Raw genomic sequence first — 6000 nt, 5'->3', positions numbered from 1 at the left:
TACTCATGTGAGACATGTAGCAGTCTCATAAGTCCAGAGTACAGGGGCATCGGCCACAGCGATGCAGGCCGATACATCAGCATGTACTTGTTCTATGTCATCGCCTACCCATTGTATCAGCATTTGATGTAATGTAGAAGGTATACATTGATTGGCATGAATCCAATCTCTGCCTAGAATTAAACTGTAATTTCCTTCTACATCAGCGACGAAGAATGCAGCAGCAAGGGTCTTAGTCCCGATGGTTAATTCAATGGACGTGACTCCCCTGGCTTTGATCGAACTATCAGTTCCAACACCGCTGAGGGTCATGTTGGTCTTGACAAGTTCGTCATCTTGTTTACCTAATTTTCTGTATAATGAATAAGGCATTAGATTTACAGCCGCCCCTCCATCTACCAACATCTTAGCAATCGGTATGCCATCAATGTGGCCGCGCACGAAGAGCGGCTTTAAATGATTTACCGATTCTTTTGGTTTAGTAAAGGCGGCTTCTTTAGGACCAAAATCAAACTGGGCAACAACAGGTTCCTCGTCGCCGATAATAGTACAATCAGCAGAAAATGTAATAATATTTACATCCATACCTGGACGTTCTGGAGAAGCCTCGTAGTCGACCAGGTCTTCTCCCAGCAGGTCGTCCTCTTCCATTGATGTTGTCGTGTCGTTGGAGGCTTCCTGGTGAACGACGGACGGTCCGCGTGCGGGGGCCGGACGGTCCGCGCCTGGTGCAGGTTGTCCAGAGACTTCCTGGTGAACGGCGGACGGACCGCGCGCAGGGGCCGGACGGTCCGCGCCTGGTGCAGATTGACTTTCTATTTCTGTGGCCGTTTGTTTTTTCTCAACGGCCTTCGGTCTCCATTTCTTTTGCGGTGGCGGGTATAGTGGATGTGTGTCATTAAATGTCTTTTCCGCCTCCTTCTCCTGGCTCTCCTTTGCTCTTAGGCGCTGTAATTTTCTCTTTTGGGATCGTGTCAATCCCGCTGGGCACCATCGAGGCATGGAGTAGTTTGGATCGGCTGTTTTGATGGTAGCCGTATCCTTTTCGGTTGTGTTGGCCGATTCGCCGAAAATCATCGGCCCTTTATTATCTTCTTGTATGACAACATCTGCAGTGCCTATTTTGATGATGTCCTTTTTTGTTGTTTTTTGAGTTGCTGCAGGCATATGCCCCCCTACCGGATTGGTCGGCCTGGAAGGCCGAGTAGTCCGGCAATCCTGTTGGGTTTGTGCCTGGTGACCGGATTGAGCAGTGCTCAATCGGTCTTGTACTGGTGGCGTCAACCTGTCAAAAACAGATGTTTGGGGTGCCCCCCAGGCGGGGTACTGTGGCATCCCAAATGGATATGGTGGCATGCCCCACATTTGATTTGGGACATATGGCGGAGGTAAATATGTGCATGGATATGGCATAGGTGGATATGGAGGTGGAGGTGTCCATGCAGGTACGTTAGGTCTCACTTGTACAGTATGACCTTTCATTTCTTCCGATTGGTGGGGTGGTCCAATCGGCCTGACCTGACGCTGCTCATGAATGGGTGAGTGGGGTCGCTTTGCTGGCCGGTCACTGGGGCCGGCCTTCTTTTTTACGTATTTAGACAATAATTGATCAAAAGTTGGGTCGGCTTTAACCAACCGACCAGCTGCCTTGAATGTATTTGTTTTCCACGTACCTATCTCTGGTCGTCGTGGTTTGAAAGTACGTGGACGTTGTGAATCCTGAGTACGGCCGGACCGTCCGCCGGAGCTCTCCGGACCGTCCGGTGGGGTCCCGGACCGTCCGCGCCTACGTGCCGGACCGTCTGGGATACGCAGCACGGGTTCCTGCATCTGTCTCCCTGTCTGCGCTTGCCCCCCAGTACTGGAGGCTGTGATGGTCACCTTTAGGGTCTCCCCTCCAACGGGAGTCTTCTCGGCCACCACTTTCCTGCAAGAAACTTTACGATCCCCATCGACCTCTTTAGCATTGCCGATGATTGTCTCTTTGCCTTTGTCTTTATCGGCTGTGTTTGGCCGAACTAGGACTTTCTTGCCCTCGAAGTCAATCATGTTCATCGGAAAGGGCTCTGTATCCACCTGCATTTCCTGAAATTTCAATCGTCCTTCATTAATGGCCGATTGAATCTGTCGCCGAAATACATTACAATCATTAGTGGCATGAGAAAATGAGTTATGCCACTTACAGTACGCACGACGTTTTAGCTCGTCGGCGGATGGAACAGTGTGATTTATTTTAATATTGCCATTTTTGAGTAATTCGTCAAATATTTTATCACACTTACCGACATTAAACGTAAACTTAACCTCCTCTTGCCGTTTCTTTTGAACCGGCTGCAAGGAGGGACAAGCCGAAGATTTGGCCTGTTTTGGTCAAACCATTTCAGCAGCATACACTTCCGCTGATTCGTCATCCGAGCTACTTTGGTCGCATTCTACTATATGTACGTTGTGACACATTGTTTTAGCAGTTTCTTTGCTCCGGCTTTCGCAAGCCAAAGCTCTTTGGTGTAACTGTGCTAGCGTAAAAAATTGGATGCCTTCTAATCTTTCTTTTAAATAATATCGTAAACCATTAAAGGCTAATCCTGCTAGCTGTTTTTCTCCTAAATGAATTTGGAAGCATCGGTTTCTTGTATCTCGGAATCTCTGGACGTAATCATTAACCGATTCATCTTTTGCTTGTCGTAATGATACTAAGTCTACCAAATCCAACTCATAGTCACCGGAGAAAAAATGATCATGAAATTTTTGTTCTAAATCCCCCCATGATGAAATGGAATTAGGAGGTAAAGTGGCGTACCATGCAAACGCAGTTCCTGTTAAAGATAATGAAAATAAACGTACGCGAAATGCCTCGGTGTCGGCCAACTCTCCTAATTGTGCTAAAAATTGGCCTATGTGTTCACGTGTGTTCTTTCCTTGATCACCCGAAAATTTTGTGAATTCGGGTATCCTGGTTCCCTGTGGGTATGGGTGGTGATCAAATCGGTTGTCATAAGGTTTCCGATATGATTGCTCTCCAGGGACCATGCTTACTCCGAGCTTATCTCGGAACGCCCCGGCTATTTCTTCCCTTACTATATCAATGGCAGCCGGTGCGAGACCACCGGCTCTCTGGTCAAACATAGGTGGGGTTGGCTGGATATTAGCATGTTGTCTTTCCCCCCATTGGTTTGAGTTACGTGGTGCATTTCCATTTGCCCTATATGGCTCATAGGTTTGATCGTTTCTTTTCGGCCTTCTAGGTGGGGCCGGAAAGCTTTCTTGGGCTCTGGATCCTGAATTAATGGGCTGGTGCATTGCATAGTGTCGGGGACCATAATTAGGGGTACCCTCAAGACGCCTAATTCTCAGCTGGTAACCCCCTTCAGCATAAAGCTGCAGAGGCCTGATGGGTGCGATTAAGTCAGGGATCAGTCCATACGAGCGACTCGATCACGCCTCGCCCGAGCCTAGCCTCGGACAAGGGCAGCCGACCCCGAGGGATTTCCGTCTCGCCCGAGGCCCCCCTCCAACGGCGGACACGTCTCCGGCTCGACCGAGGCCTTGCCTTCGCTAAGAAGCAACCCTGACTAAATCGCCGCGCCGACCGACCGAGTCGCAGGAGCATTTAACGCAAAGGTGGCCTGACACCTTTATCCTGACGCGCGCCCCCCGGCAGAGCCGCAGTGACCGTCGTCACTTCGCCGCTCCACTGACCGGTCTGATAGAAGGACAGCGCCGCCTGCGCCACTCCGACTACAGTGCCACTTGACAGAGTGGGACTGACAGGCAGTCAGGCCCTGCCAAAGGCGCCATAGGAAACTCCGCTCCGCCCGACCCAGGGCTCGGACTCGGGCTAAGCCCCGGAAGACGGCGAACTCCGCTCCGCCCGACCCAGGGCTCGGACTCGGGCTAGGCCCCGGAAGACGGCGAACTCCGCTCCGCCCGACCCAGGGCTCGGACTCGGGCTAAGCCCCGGAAGACGGCGAACTCCGCTCCGCCCGACCCAGGGCTCGGACTCGGGCTCAGCCCCAGAAGACGACGAACTCCGCTTCGCCCGACCCCAGGGCTCGGACTCCGCCCTGGCCTCTGCCGAACGACCTCCGCCTCGCCCGACCCAGGGGCTCGGGGTCGGCCTCGGCCATGGAAGACAGACTCGACCTCGGCTTCGGAGGAGCCTCCATGTCGCCCGACCTAGGGCGTAGGACAGCCACGTCAACAGGAAGCGCCATCATCACCCTACCCCGATCCGACTCGGGCCGCAGAGAACAAGACCGGTGTCCCATCTGGCTAGCTCCGCCAGATAGGCAATGATTGCGCCCCGCAAGCCTTGTGACGACGGCGACTCTCAGCTCTCTTACGGAAGCAGGAGGACGTCAGCAAGGACCCAACCGCTCCGACAGCTGTCCCTCCGCTAGGCTCCGTTGCTCCTCCGACAGCCACGACATCACACCAGCTGGGTGCCAAGATCTCTCCGGCTGCCACATTGGCATGTACTTAGGGCGCTAGCTCTCCCCCGCTAGACACGTAGCACTCTGCTACACCCCCATTGTACACCTGGATCCTCTCCTTACGCCTATAAAAGGAAGGACCAGGGCCTTCTTAGAGAAGGTTGGCCGCGCGGGGACGAGGACGAGACTAGCGCTCTCTTGGAGCCGCTCGCTTCCCTCACCCGCATGGACGCTTGTAACCCCCTACTGCAAGCGCACCCGACCTGGGCGCGGGACGAACACGAAGGCCACGGGATTTCCACCTCTCTCACGCCCGTCTCCGGCCACCTCGCTTCCCCCATTCGTGCTCGCCCACGCGCTCGACCCATCTGGGCTGGGGCACGCGGCACATTCACTCGTCGGCTTAGGGACCCCCCGGTCTCGAAACGCCGACAGTTGGCGCGCCAGGTAGGGGCCTGCTGTGTGTTGACGAACAGCTTCCCGTCAAGCTCCAGATGGGCAGTCTCCAGCAACCTCTCCGGCCCGGGACGATGCTCCGTTTCGGGAGTCTTGAGTTCATGTCCTTCGACAGCAGCTACGACATGATACTCCTTCCACCGCCGCGCGACAACGACAATGGCGGCCGACAACCTGCCCGCCGGCGGCGGAATCGACGACATCTTCCCCGCGTGGTGGAAGAACAACATTCGAGCTCGCCCCGTTCTCTCCCCTGCCAACGGAGGAGGAGGAGGCGGGGCAACCAAGGCCAAGCGGGAGGCCGCGCTTCGTCGGCTGTCGAGCGAATCGACATCCCCAGTGCCCCAACGGGGGGCGCGTCGGGCGTCGACCTCACGTTTGAGACGAAGGCGGGCGCCGTTCCCCCGCGACGCGCCAATCCCGAGCAAGTGGACGACGCCAGCGTGCTCGCGGAGAGCTTGCAGGACGTCGCCCTCATACCTGAGACGACAGTGCAATCAGTCCCCGACGTGACTATGTCGCTCCTCGTCGACCAAAAGGTACCGACTGATTCCCATCCTACGTCATTTCGACTCAGCCTCAACCCGCCTAGCGACCTTGCTTTGGCGGGCGCTCTCGTTGAGGCGAGTGCAACCCCTCTGGGGTTTCGCACGCGGTCGCCTTGGGACCGGTTGACGGACGTCTCGACCTACGGGCCCTCTGGGTCCGAGGAAGATGACGATCCCAGCATCTGTTGGGATTTCTCTGGATTTGGCAACCCCAGTGCCATGCGGGACTTCATGACCACATGTGACTACTGCCTCTCCGACTATTCCGACGGTAGCCGCAGCCTCGACGACGAGGACTGCGGCCCAAGCCGCGAATGTTTCCACGTCGAGCTAGGGGATCCCTCCGAAGGCAACCATCTCGGCATGCCGGAGGACAGTGATCTCCCTAGGCCGGTGCCTCGCGCAGACATCCCACGGGAGCTAGCTGTGGTCCCCGTTCCGGCAGGGGGTCACGACCCACAGCTCGAGCAAGTCCGCGGGGCGCAGGCCAGGCTCGACGAGGGAGCAGGAGCGCTTGAGCCGATCCGCCGGGACGTCGGGCAGGTATGGGCGGGCCAACCCCC

Source organism: Zea mays, chromosome 3 (genome assembly GCF_902167145.1).
Source record: "Zea mays cultivar B73 chromosome 3, Zm-B73-REFERENCE-NAM-5.0, whole genome shotgun sequence".
Classification (NCBI taxonomy): Eukaryota; Viridiplantae; Streptophyta; class Magnoliopsida; order Poales; family Poaceae; genus Zea; species Zea mays.
The sequence above is the reverse complement of the archived record's forward strand: the minus strand, read 5'-3'. Positions refer to the sequence as shown.